We start from the raw sequence: 14,034 nt of genomic DNA, 5'->3' as shown, positions 1-14,034 counted from the left end.
GAGAATATTTGCTGCCTGGAGTCTGGTCTCTTTGTACTATAAGAAGAGGGGGTATGGGGCTGGGAGTTTAGCTCGGTGGAAGAGTGCCTGCCTGGCTAGCTCAAGGCCCTGAGTTCGGTCCTCAGCTTTGGAAAGAAAAAAAAAAAAAAAGAAGGAGTTGGGTTCCATTTTTTAAGGCCATTTCTTGCTCCAAAATACTGTAACTCTATGTTAAATGAATGCATATATTTGGTATCACCAAGCTGTAGCCAATACCAACCAAATAAAAAGCAAGAATTATTTGGATAGCTGTGAATGTTCATTCACCAGATTTCAGAGGCTACATGAGACAGACTTACTGACTGGACTGAGGAAGAACGGGAGTATGAGGCAGGAAGAGGGAGTTTTCAACATGCAGTGAAGTATGTTGTTTACCTGGAAAGTGGTGCTGGCAAAGAGATTTGTGGGAAGGCTGTGTAGTGCATAATGAATTCTTCCATCTGTACACAAACATCACAAAGCACCTTCAGAGAGTGTATCCCTGTGCAAAACAGAGGAAAAGCAGAGTTCCACGTCAAGTTTTATGTGTTTGACTCCAGGTGGCACACTAAAGAATCTTTAGTACTAAGGAGTCTGAGGAAGAAAGGCTGCAAGTTTGAAGTCAGCCTGAGCTGCATAGTGAGACTCTGTATTAAAAACAAAACAAAAACCAAACAAATAAGCAAAAAGAATCTATGATATAAAAAATAGAAATAAGGTAAGCAAAAGGAAGATGGAGAAGTTATGAGACAGTGCTGAAATTGTTCCAATCTAAAATAACAGCTAGTCTAACTTTAGCTAAATTCATGAGTGACAAAGTGACCTAGAATGACATATAGTGATGTGTAAGTTACATTAAAAAATACTTTAGGCCAAAATCCATAAATATGAATATAAATACCATACCCAGGTAACTTGGAGTCCTAATATAAAAATAACATTAGACAAAATAATTAATGAAACACTTCCTAAAGTCAAATGCATGAAGGTATTGCAAGTATTGTTGGATATCAACATTTATTTATAGACAATAAGGATTATCTTACAAAGCAAGAACAAAATCGAAACACAGGTGGTACAGCTATTAGTGTAACTTGATGTTTTTTAAGTATATGTGTGGCATGGGAAAATATCTAGAAATATTGCATCATATATATATATATATATATAATCATGTCTGTATTTGTGTGCAGGATTTCAGATTTTACTTTTACATTTCCTGACATATATTAGCTGAATGTTTACTGCTTATGTTTACTTTGTAAAAGCTAAGAGAAATCAAGAGATAATCAGAGGTACAGTAAATCTTTGATATCTATGATCACCACTGAGAAGAATGCTCAGGACAGACAGAATTGAGTATTGTACTGTGGCTATTATGCTACCCAGCTTCTGAAAAAGACATGCAACTTCTTAACAAATTGCAAATCTTCATTTGATCACACATCAAACATACTCAATTTTATCTCGCTTATTTTGGGCACCATTTTCTTTTTGGTAGGCATATTTTTCACAAAATAAAGGGCAGGGAAACATTTAGCATATCACATGGTTTAACAGTGAAAATAATACGGAACTAACTGAAAGTTTCTGCATAGCTATGAAGCTTCAGAGTGGATGAATGGACATTCAAATTTTTTGTTTTTAAATTTTCTTTGGATTTTTCCATTTTCTTCATTCATTTACTTATTTAACTGTTTAATTGCTCTTCATCTATGAACAAATGGGCTTACTATAATTCATCCTCCTTGAGTGCTTCTCAGGGAGGCAGGGAAAATTTTGTCTTAGAAATAAGTCAACTGGAGCCGGGATGATGGTGGCTCACGCCTGTAATCCTACTTATTCAGGAGGCTGAGATCTGAGGATCATGGTTCAAAGCCAGCCCAGGCAGGAAAGTCCATGAGATTCTTATCTGTGAGATAAGAATCTCATCTCCAATAAACCAATAGAAAACCAGAAGTAGCGCTGTGGTTCAACCAGTAGAGCACTTGCTTTGAGCTGAAGAGTGCAGGGACAGTTCCAAGCCCAGAGTTCAAGACCCACAAATGACCAAAAAAAAAAAGAAATGTCAACTCCTGATATAGTTTGATCTAAGAAGTTAGGCAGATTCAGGTCTGTTAGTACTTGAATGGCAGAAGTACTAACAAACTCAGACCACTGGTCCTCATTAGAACCAAGATGATTCCTGGAGCTAAATGATATAGCAATGTATAGGCACAGAAAGTAGAGAGGACTTCAGTGGCCCAGGCTCTATCTTCCTGATTTCTCCTCTAAGCAAAATTTTGTGTTTCTCATGGTCTCCAACGAGATTCTGTCCTAAGAGCTTTCATGTGTCAGAATCTGTCTTTACAATGAAAAAAAGAAGTCAATAGAGAGATAAAACTGGATTAAATCTGTGGATAAAATATGAGTGTGTCCTTCAACTTCTGTGAAAACATGAAAAATAATCTGATGAGTCTTTCTCATTCGATTTAGGATCCTCTCATCTAAACAAAGTGTCTAACACTCAGTCAAGAGAGCCAAGGCTCAGACTTCAGAGATACTGAGGGCCCCTGGTTTGTCAAAACAAAAAGAACAAATGGGATTCCAAGTCACCTCTGGGCTGCAGAAGGGCCAGTAAGCAACTTGGATGCAAGTTCCATATGGTTGTCACATCAAGCAGCACTAATTTGGGATAGTCAAGGGCATCTGTCAGCAGCCCATCAGAGAATATTTATTGAGAATCTTGGCAAGTAACTGGCTCTCTTGTTTAAAACAAAAGTGAACATTTTAGTTTCATCAGAGAAGAGCTTCCAGGTGATGAGAGAGAGAGAGAGATTTAAAAGCAGCTCCAATTCTTCTCTTTATCTTCTGAGTCTAAGAAGTTATGCTTTTCCTCAAGAATTTCCACCGCTTCTATCATAAAACCCAAAACTTCTTCCTTCCTGTAACCACTATTTCAATCTTTCCATCAGCAAAGCCTGTAGTGATGTTCACAAGAATGCTTCACCAAATATCAAGACAGAGTGAAGTAATACTTTAGATTACTGTAGAGTACATGCCTACCCTGTGCACAGCCCTGGGTTTGATCCCCAGCTCCCCAAATAATATTAATAGTAAAGATAATAATATTTTATACATTTCAACAGAGGAAAAATGGTCATGACTTCAAAGCAGATTAATGAAGACATGATCTCTCTGTTCCAACCACAGATAGCAGATCATCAGCCATCATTAGGCTTTCTAGCTTATCCCATCTCTCAGACAATTTCTAAGATCTACAGACTATTTCCAGATTTTATTATTTAGGCAGTATCTAATTGATAGCTAGGAAAAGTGTATGATAGTTTGAGGAGAACTAAAGAATATCAGCCTTGTCTCATGGCTTTCCTCATTTTTACTTTGTTGCACTAAGTGAAGACTATTCAATTATTTGAAAATGGGAGCGCTGACACTAAATCTTGGTATAGGCCATACCTTGCATAGTATTAATACAATTTTTAAGTGATGAAAATTCAATCCCACAAATATTTATTAAAACTCTATGCTAGATACTGTGTAAAATGTAGAAAACTTACAAAGATAATGAATATTTGTTCTGTTTTTCAAGAAACTTACAACCTAATAATTAAGAGTGAGACAAGCACAAGAATCATTATACAACAGAAAGTAACTCCATAAAGTATTTTTCTTTCAATGTGCCAAGGAAGTTGAGAGGCAGAAGAGAAGAGATCTTGATGGAGTTGACATTGGAATGAGAATTGAAAGCAGAAACATGATTAGCCAATACTTGAGCTGGAAAAACAGACAAGCTACTGCACATACATCAGAGATTAATCAAAGAAGGCTCTGGAAAACTTATTCACAGGAATCACATTTTATTAATTATTTCTGAGCATGGGAATGGGGTGATCTGAGCCACATATTGGGTAAAATAATCAAATACAAATTTGTAGGATAGAGTAGATGGAGGCAGAGACTAGGGGAAGTAAAAGTTAAGATAACCAGCAATGGTCTAAATAAGGAGGAATAAAGGTCTACCCTGAGGAGGCCGAGGGAACAACATAGCCTTGATGGAGAATCAAGAAGGGAAACTTACTTGGAGGCCAAGGTGAGTATCCCACATCTAGAATGATTGAGACTAGACATTATTTCTCAATTCTGAAATATTTGCATATACCCTATGAGATATCCTAGGGAATGAGAGCCAAGTCTATACATGAAATTTATTTATACTTTACCTCTTGAGCATCATGGCCTGAAGGTAATTTATACAACATTTTCTCTAATTCTGCATATGAAATCAAGTTTCACAGTGTGGAATTTTCCATTGGTAGCATTGTATTTATTTGAAGATTTTCAGATTTTGAAATTAGGGATTCTCAATCTCTATTAAAACTAGAAGAAGCCTGCCAGGTGATGGTGGCTCATGCTTATAATCTTAGGTACTCAGGAGGCTAGAGTAAGGCAGCAAAGTCTTTGAGACTACATCTTAAATTAACCAGCAAAATGTCAAGTTGAAGCACTTGAATTTAAACCCTAACACTAGAAATATGGTAAGAAAGCAAAGCATGAAATAGAATTCTAAGACAATGGGTTCCTTTGCTTCTCTATTTTTTGGTTCTATGAAGGTTCCAAACCCCGATAGCTTGCTTACAGCACCTTCTTTAACACAGAGAAGCCAGCAAGACAGCTCACAGTTGGCATTTCCAAAATATTCTTTTCATCAATGAACCATTTTGAGACTCCTGAAAGTTGATTCTCTCCACTCAGCTCCAATGATCTCTAATTAATAATAATAATAATGAAGGCAAAATGAAATAGAAAGACTTGGAAAACATTATATTAAGTGAAGTAAGCCAAGCCCAAAGAAACATAGGTCCCATGGTTTCCCTTATTTGCAATAACTAGTATATGTCTGAGACAAGCAGAAAAGGTCAGATAAGATGATGTTAGGCAAAATGAACCCCAAGATAAGGACACAAGTGGTTTTTTCTTGCTTGCTATTGTTTCTAACATATTTATAAGGTGATTTCTTTGTTGCTTTGTATGTCCCTTCTCCACGGGATAACCCCTGTTTTCACTGAATTTGATGTTGGTATAATTTGTGGAGGAGAAAGGGAAAAAACAAAATTTTTAAATAGGGATACAGGTGGACCCACTGCAACAATGAGATGTACAAGATGCTGTGTCGAGGGCAGGGATGGTAGGGGAAAAACAAAGGAGGAGGCTACAATGCTGGATAAGAAATGTACTCATTACCTTACTTTGCTCATGTAATTGTAACCCCTCTGTACGGCAATTTAAAAAAACATTAAAATTAAAAATTTAAAAAAAGTTTTAAAAGGTGAAATGCAGCCCAGAGACTAGGTAATCGATACGTTAAAGAAATCATTGATTCAGAATCTTTTACAAAAACAAATCTGCTGGCAGAAATCTAACTTTGCAAACAGTCCTTAAAATAGGAGTCCAAGCAGAGAAAAGGGCTGTACACAGAATGTCTCCGATGATAAACAAACTCCCTTTCTAAAGTCTCCAATCCAGAAAAGCAGTCCCAGTGCCAAAATCACAGAGGAAAACTGTCCTCCTGGCATCTTGCGCCCAGTGAAAGCAGGGAGCAGATGGTCAGGCATTTGGGGGCTCTTTCGTTTTTGCAGCACAGGAACTAGTATCCTGGGGAAACCCTGGACAGTGTTGGCCTGTGTCATGAACATACTTTTCTTGGGTTTATCTTCTACCACTGTTTCCTTTCCCTGGGCTTTGAGGATTCAGGAAAGGGCCTGCTTTTGTTTGTTTGTTTGTTTGTTTGACTTAAAGACCCGCTGATTTTTTCCCATTACTTTATTTCTCCATAAGAAGTGAAGACTTTCTTGTTATCTAGCTAGGGACAAAATGACAAACTAAGTGTCCAAACTTAAATTGACTATATATCTTGCCAGGTTTAGAACTTGATCCTATACATTTTTTTTATTAAGCTAAAAAGCATATAGAGTAAAAATTGTACTTCTCAAATATACAATTGAATGAGTTCAAGAAATATATCCACCTCTGTACTGCTGTTCCTCTAGAGTCAGAGGGTTTTTCAAGTTTTCTGTTTTGAAAGATAGATTCAAAAGAAGTTGCAGAGATACTTCAAAGACAACCCTTAGATTATTCACTCAACTTCTCCCAGTGGGCTGCATCTTGTGGACCCACAGTATATAACAGCAAAACTAGGAAATGGGCATTGCTTCTGTTTTTACACATTGTTCTGTATTATTTCATCCAAGTGTAGCCCCTTATAACTGCCATCATAATCACAACCCAGAGCAACCTCATCACCACAAAGAGCGCCTCATGCTATGCCATCACCTCCCACAACCCTAATCATTGGTAATCACTAATTTGCACTTGGGAAATAATGTGCATGTTTCTAAATCAAATTATGTAGTATCTGGCTTTTAACATTAGATTATTTTACTCACCATAATATTCTTGAAACACGTCCAAATTGTTGTATGCATCATTAGTCCATCCTGAGTAATGGTATAGTATAGATATGCTACAGCTCATTCAATCTATTAAATAACATTTTTGATATTTCCAGTTTTGGTCCATACAAATGCATCTGTGGTCAGCATCCAAGTTTTTGTATGGACATAGTTTTCTATGTCTCCTAGATAAAATGTCAGGTATGGTTGCTGAGTTGTTATGGTGCCTAAGAAGCTTTTAGTTTTTAAAGAAAGGGTTAACTTCATTTGAAAGGTTGTCCATACCATTTTGTATTTCCATCAGCCATGGGTGTGAAGTCTATTTTCTTCACATCCTGTCCAGCAGTTGGTGTTGTCACTTGTTTTTATTTTAGCCATTCTATTAGATGTATAATATCTAATATATTTCTATTAGATATCTAATAGCATTGGCTAAAAAAAATCCAGATATAGTGGTCCTGACAACAATAGTAATCTCAAACATCTCCTCATAGGCCATTCATATGTCTTTATCAGAATAATGATACCTGAATTCTTTCTTTTATATGTATCTTTCATGGAAGGGTGACATTGATCAAGATGTATTGAACTCAAAAAGTGTTCTGTTGAATTGAAATCCCTTTGTACAACAACTTAAAGATAATATAAAAATTAAATAAATGTATCCTTCCTGGTCTAAGAAAATATTCTTCTATCTCTAATTTGCTGTGAGTTTTAATCATAAATGCATGTTGAATTTTGTCAAATGCTTTTTCACTTATTGAAATATGCATATGGGTTTCTCTTTGATATTGAACTACAAGGATTATTTTCAAATACTAAACCATAAGCATAGCCACTAAGAAGTTTTTTTCACTCCCAAAGTGTTCCACTTTTCTTTTTTGTAACAAATTACACAGTTTCTCTTTCTAGAGTCTTCTCTCCATTTCACAAAACAACTGAGGTCCTTTGAATTAGGGCTTCGAGAAGCTGATACTCCCAGTAAATTGGATTTGCCTGTTTTGTTTTATTTTCAGACATCTTAAGAGTAAGAGGCTCCCTGATAATAGTAGGCTAGACATTTGGTGCTCTAGGGAATTTTATATATGATATTAAAAGTAAGCTGAGTTCTACATCTTTCCCTTACTAAATATTTCTGGCACTTAAGGGTATGTAGGCGCCCAGGGAAATTTAAGCTGTAGCCCCTCATTGATCTACCCTGTACACTGCAGAGCCAGATCTTGAACAGATGGAACCTCTTGAAGATGTAATGCTAAAGAGGACATGTGAAGTGGTAATAGAGAGTCCTTCTATATTTAAATAATATAGTAAGTGTGTATAAATAAACTAAAGGGAGCACTACATACCTGGAGGCATTATCTCTTGGGAGTTTTTCAGTGCACTGAGGGTCCTTGAAGGTGACAAAGTCTTTGGGAATCACTCTTAAGTATTGGCTAAAGCTTTATGGCTAGCAACTGGTTTCAATGAGCCAAAGGAGATGGTATTTTGGTGCCCTTCTTGGGCTTAGATGTCACAGACCTGGTTTCTAATCTTAGCTTTGCCACAGACACAATATGGGCTCTGAGGCAAACCATGTTATATATAATCACAACAACAATGACAGCTGCCCAAATCTATAGAGGAATAGGTCAACTACTTAATACATAATATTTCCATAATATAAGAGAAGAAAGTATTGTCAGGGTGAATCTAAGGTAGAAATATAATTGTTGCAAATGTTGCAACATAAAATATCCACTTGCATTAACTGCCACTGTGACAAAGACTTGTCACGAAGTATATCCCTGAACTTCACAACATCCCTAAGATTGTCTGTGGGTTCTATTATCACAGGCAAGTGACACTTTAGAAAGGGTCAGGCAGCTGGAAAGCGGCAGGGCTAGAATTTAAATGAAGGTAATATAACCCTAAAATGCTTGGTTTTTATCTTGATGTTCAACTACCCATGTCCTAATAAAAAATAAATAAGCAGGCTAAAACACCAGTCTTCTATGGAGCACAATCCCCAATGAGTAGAAAGAACAACTACTTAGAGCTTCAGTTGCTGTTAGCTCCCAGCTAATTTTTACTGAGAGCTTATAGAGTTCTTAAGACATTTGCTATACCTTTCTTAAGTAGTGTTCTTAAAACTCGCTTTTGTGGCAGATGTCCTGCCCTGTAATATGGCCTTGGTGCAGTCTCAGGCCACTTTGGCTTGCATGGTCAATGCTCAGCCACTTAGGACTCTTGATGGTATTTGCAAAATTCCATGTTTTGCTCACCAGTGGCTGTTCTAGAACCCATCTCTTCGCTGAGGACAATCCATTCTAATCCTTGGCCTTAGGACACCTTACTGGCGCACTGCCAATCTTCAGCAATCACAGGTGGGGTACGAGAATAGATCATCTACACCTTCGTCCCAGACATACACTGTAGAGAGTTTTCCAAGCAGGACTTAACAACCGGAACTATGTGCAATTCACTATGGAGTACTATGGAGTACTCAGGATGCACAGGTCCTGAATTTGATACCAGGTCCAGAAAAAGAAAAAAAAGACCTTGTTCATTTTGCCAACCTAGTGGTGTACACTTATAATCCTAACACTAGGGAGAGCTGAAGGAGAGGATGGTAATGAAGTCAGCCTCGACTATTCAGCTAAGACCTTGTCTCATATTAAAAACAAAACAAAAAGAGAAAACCTGCCCTGTTCACCACCATCTGGGCCTCAGTCAGACGTGAAAGTCAAGTGAAGAAGACCCCAGATAAACAATAGCATGTTTCAGCAACAAAGCAGTCCAGCCAGGACTACTGTACAGCCAGGACCAGAGTCTATGCATGAAAGAATAGCAAAATTCAGATTTGGAGTTCAAGTGTTGCCTAATTCAATTTCTATTGTGAAATCTCAGAGCCAAAGGAGAGACAGAAATTCAGATAAATAGATTTTTTCTGGGAAATAATATTGTTATGATGGTCATGGTTATTTAATTGTTTCTCTCAGCTCACAACAAAAAGAACAGAAAATAGAAAATAACTCACTGTGCATCAAGATAATTCATGTTAGGACTTGAGCATCATTGTGTCCTTGACCTAAATTTTATCATCTAGGATGTACTTATAGATTCTCAGAGTCCCCAGATAATGGCCTGCAAACACATTATGTAATCAGTAGCTGTGGATGGAATACTGGTCCAGGAGCAGCCAGTATTATAACTTCTACCCATTCTTTCAGCATTCTTCAGACTACTGCTCTAGGCAGCATATTTGACTTGCATTGGCACAAAATATTGCTTCCAAAATAGGTGTGACTCCTTGCAAGCTGACAGCACGAAGTCAGTATGTGCAGTGACTGAGGAATCCTCAAACTCAGGGCGATGTAGACATCACACTTCCTGAGGCTTGGAGGGGCCTGTGAGGTAAACACAGATCCGCCCCTGTGATCCAGGCAGAGCTGGTTATTTCTCATAGTCTCTGATTCTGATTCCTGCCTAGCCTTTAGAATGGAGCAAGAAATGTTTCCTGGTGTTTAATGCATCCTAGAGGTCAAGGGAGAGATGTTACACAATGACTAATGATAGGGAATGCATTGTCAGGATTATATTTAATTTATACTTAGGTGTTGGCAGTCTCTTATAGACAATTATTTCTCTAAGACAACCCCTTACTCCTTTTGAACTCTATGGCTGTTACTGTAGAAGTAGATGTGGGATTTTAGGCTACTCATCTTAGGGATGAACAGTTAGCAATTTTTAAAAAAACCAAACAGTACTGTCCATGTGTTCACCCAACACTTGCATTCTATTGTGCTAGTATTCATCTCCAGTGGTTTCCGAAGATGATGACATTTCCCTTCTATTTATAGAACCAGTCTGCTTGCTGAACATTGTCAAAAGAAAGAAAAAAATCACAATAAATGGAAAAACTGAGTGCTCTTGTTCTGCATTGTTATGTTCTAGAGTCCAAAATTAGATGTTTATTTCTAATTTATTTTACCTTCAGTAATATTTGACAAGTTTTGACTCAGCTCAAAATGTAGACACTAATATCAGTTCCTTGCATTTAAAAAATAAATTGTGATACAAAGTCTGAATCTTTGGATTTCCTTTTGAAAGAAAAGAAATTTCCAGTGATTTCCCAAAGAAGTTGAAAGTTGAATTGCTTAAATATATAAGAAACAGACCAATAGAAAGTGTGCGATGATCCTTGGAGGAAAAGCAATCTGGCATGATCACCCTGCCTTCACAGGGCAGAGAGCTTAGGCTCTCTTATTTCTGTTCTTGAAATGGTTTCACCAGTCTTCATTGCAAACTTGTTAATGTTTTCAGGTGAGAAGCCAAGTTCAGATCTCAGGCATGTAGCCTGGTCCTGATTTATCTTGTCATGACAAAAACCAGACTCTGGCATTCTCATGACTCATCTCAGTATATGAATGACAGCTTCCTCTTTGTGCTGTGGCCAAACAATGTCCACAACAAGAACTTAGTCACAATTCATCCTCTCTTTAATTTACCTGGACTTATGCCAGCCCTGTATTCCCTTAATATCTGGGTAATTTGGTGTAAAACTATGACTGATTTAACTGTTTCTTTCTCCCTCATAACATTTGAGTAAAAAAGAAATGTCATTGCTTTGAAATATGAATTAAATGCATTATTTCATTTTGATCCTAGCCTTGCAATGTGTATCCTGAATACTGGGGGAAATGAGACTCACATCTAGGGCTCTTTTACTTAGCAAGAGGTGATTGAAAAAGATGACACTGATCAAGATGCATGTACTTACAAGTTGACATGTTGAATTGAAACTCCTTTGTACAATTACTTAAGGATAAAGAAATTAATTAAGAGATGACTGTCCTAATAGCAACTTAAGTTTGACTAGAATTATAATCCATTATTATTACTGAAACTAGAAATTTGAGGTTCACTTTAGGCAGTATTACTTTTAAAATATGTAGTGTATGAAAAGGTAGACATCACTCAGTTTACAAAAGCAAAAGGAATCTTGATTGTCTTCAGAAACCGGCATTTGTAGGCAGGAGATCCAGAGTACCAGGAACATGTCTGAGTTTGCTAAGGTACTGGGAAAACAAAGACCTGTTTTATTTGTTTGTTTTTATTTGTAACCTTGTAAAACATACTGGGGTGATTTAATTAACCTCTTTGTGTTTCCTATACTCGGTTGTAAAATGAAAAATAAATTGAAGCTAACTTATAGATTTATTATGAGGATTAAATAAGAGATTACATATTTTGGACATATAGCAAACACTCAATAAATATTAGCTATTAATCTTTCAATGAGGGCAGTAATTCAGCTTCTCAAGAATCATGTGCTATGTACTGAAGCCATGCCATGTTATTTGAGGCCTAAGGTCATAGTAGTTGGTTGCTCTAATGCAGCACTGCTCTGATCCCTGAAGTCAATGGCCAAGCAGTAGAGCTACCACATCGACAGCTACAAAACTAAGCGGGCAATTCCAATGGTCTCTGCCCACTGCTGAGCCAAGAAGACTGTGTGGGCTCTGCTCACGAGGAGCAACTCCAAAAAAACTTCTGTATCACCAATAACAGCTACTCTTCATGTGTTAGTAATTGTGCTGTGTATTGGGCACGTGTCCTCATTAAATCCCTGTGTGTGACTAGCTCTGCCAGGCAGATCAACAAATGACCCAGTGTTATCCTTCTGGGCAGTGGCAGCGCCAGGACTAGGTGCAGCCTTGTCCAGCTCCAGCATCGTGGGCCTTAAGCAGTGCTAACTGCTGGCAAGCAAACAGAAAGGAATATACAATAATCCCCACTCCTCACCTCACTTTACTGGCAGTTTGCTTAGAGTTCTTCCAAAAGGAATATTTTAGAGTATTTGTATGTGTCTTCTTTTCACACACTTCTGTGAATCTAACCTTCCACTCTATGCAGCTTGAGATAGGGAGGTGGGGTAGGAACGGATTTTATTCAACAACCAGTGCAGATACATGCCAGACAACCAATCAGAACAGACTAGGAAATGCAATGGGAGCAGAGCTGTGCCATTATACAATGTGTCCTGAAGGTGTGATTGGCTTGTTGGGATATGAAGTGGGCTTGGGGTAGCAGCTAGTCATCTACCAGTATAGATGTAGACTTGGTCCTACAGTGAAACTTTGTTTTTGGACCCCAGGCCCAAAGTCCAGGAATAGCAAGTGAGATCAGCTACTTGTTGCTATATGCCAAATAAAGACATGACAAAGGACAGAAAAAGGAGATGTATTACATGGCCACCATGGGAAAATAGCACTTCAGTAAATTTCAGCAATCTTCTGGGGTATATGTCCAATAGAGGACCTGGGGATAGGGAGTGAGAAATGTATACAAATAAAGCAGTCTCAAGTCACAAGTGTGGCATGGTTGACCATTATCTCAGTCTTTGTCCTTGGAGGCGTTCCAGCCAACAGTTATCACTCTATTACTGGAACAAAGTGGGCTCCTGAGTTTTTGACTGTTTTCTTTAAAACAGTAAGAAGGCATTGCCTGTTTGAGAAGCAGTTTTCCTTCTACATATGATGTTTAATAATGTATCTTCTCTTTCCTCCAGGACCCCAAGGTGAATGCAAAGCATCTGCTGTAGCGAATAGCTCAGATCATAGGGCACAGTTACAAAGTTGGGAGACTTCTAGTTAATTCACAGAGACTAACAGAAACATTTTTTTAGGATGCCTCTAATCCAAGGGATTGCCTGTGCATACAGCATGGACTATGAAGGGGGTTTCCTGAAGTAGGACACTAAGACATAGAAGAAGAGGAAAAAAACTGAAAGCCAACTCCTCTAGTCCAGAAGGCTTGGGGAACACTGAAGACACAAGTAAAAGCAAGCGGGGCACGCCGACTTCAGAATATTCATCCCTACCCCATCTATTCTTTCTAACACTGCTGGAAAGGGGATTATTTGGAAAAAGCCACAAGTAGAAGTCTCAAAAGTCTTCCCCTGCCTTAACCTTGGTAGCTTCCAAAATGGTATAAGATGAATGATGGGGGAAACAGTGGAAGCAAGTTAGATAAATAGCTTTGAGGCAATACTCCTGGTTCTACCATGTGCAATACAGAGAGCATCTACAGCTGCAGCAACTCTTAGGAAGAGGGATAATATTCAGGACCGTGAGTGGGAAGGGGTCTACCTGTGGAGATAAGTGAGCATAACCAAATGAAGAAGGGGAAGGCTGTTTAGTTAGAACTTGGTCCAGGATCATCTCGGTTTTAGCAGAGCCTCAAAGCAGGCAAAGGGGCGGAAAGCTTTATAATGGGAAAAGGGAAAATTTCAAGTAGGTTCTGATTGCAGGCTATTGGCCCAAGAAAACTGGAAGAAGCTGGAGGTGTGCTAACTGGAAGCAAGGTATCCTTTATGACCGGCTCAGGAGCACATTTTACTTTCTCTGGTGGGTCCCAAGTTAGAAATGAGAACAAAACTTAGGAATGTTGTTGCTGCTTAATAAAGTTCTGGCAACTTAGGAATGATTGTTAATGAAATTATAGCATGGCTTCCTGGGCTATGGCTAGAGATAGCAATCTGGCTTTCCACACACCTAACTACAAACAGGCTACCCTCTAGGCTAGT

The sequence above is a fragment of the Dipodomys merriami genome, unplaced genomic scaffold (assembly GCF_024711535.1).
Source record: "Dipodomys merriami isolate MVZ:Mamm:240054 unplaced genomic scaffold, mDipMer1.0.p SCAF_12, whole genome shotgun sequence".
Lineage (NCBI taxonomy): Eukaryota > Metazoa > Chordata > Mammalia > Rodentia > Heteromyidae > Dipodomys > Dipodomys merriami.
This window is presented reverse-complemented; position numbering follows the sequence as displayed.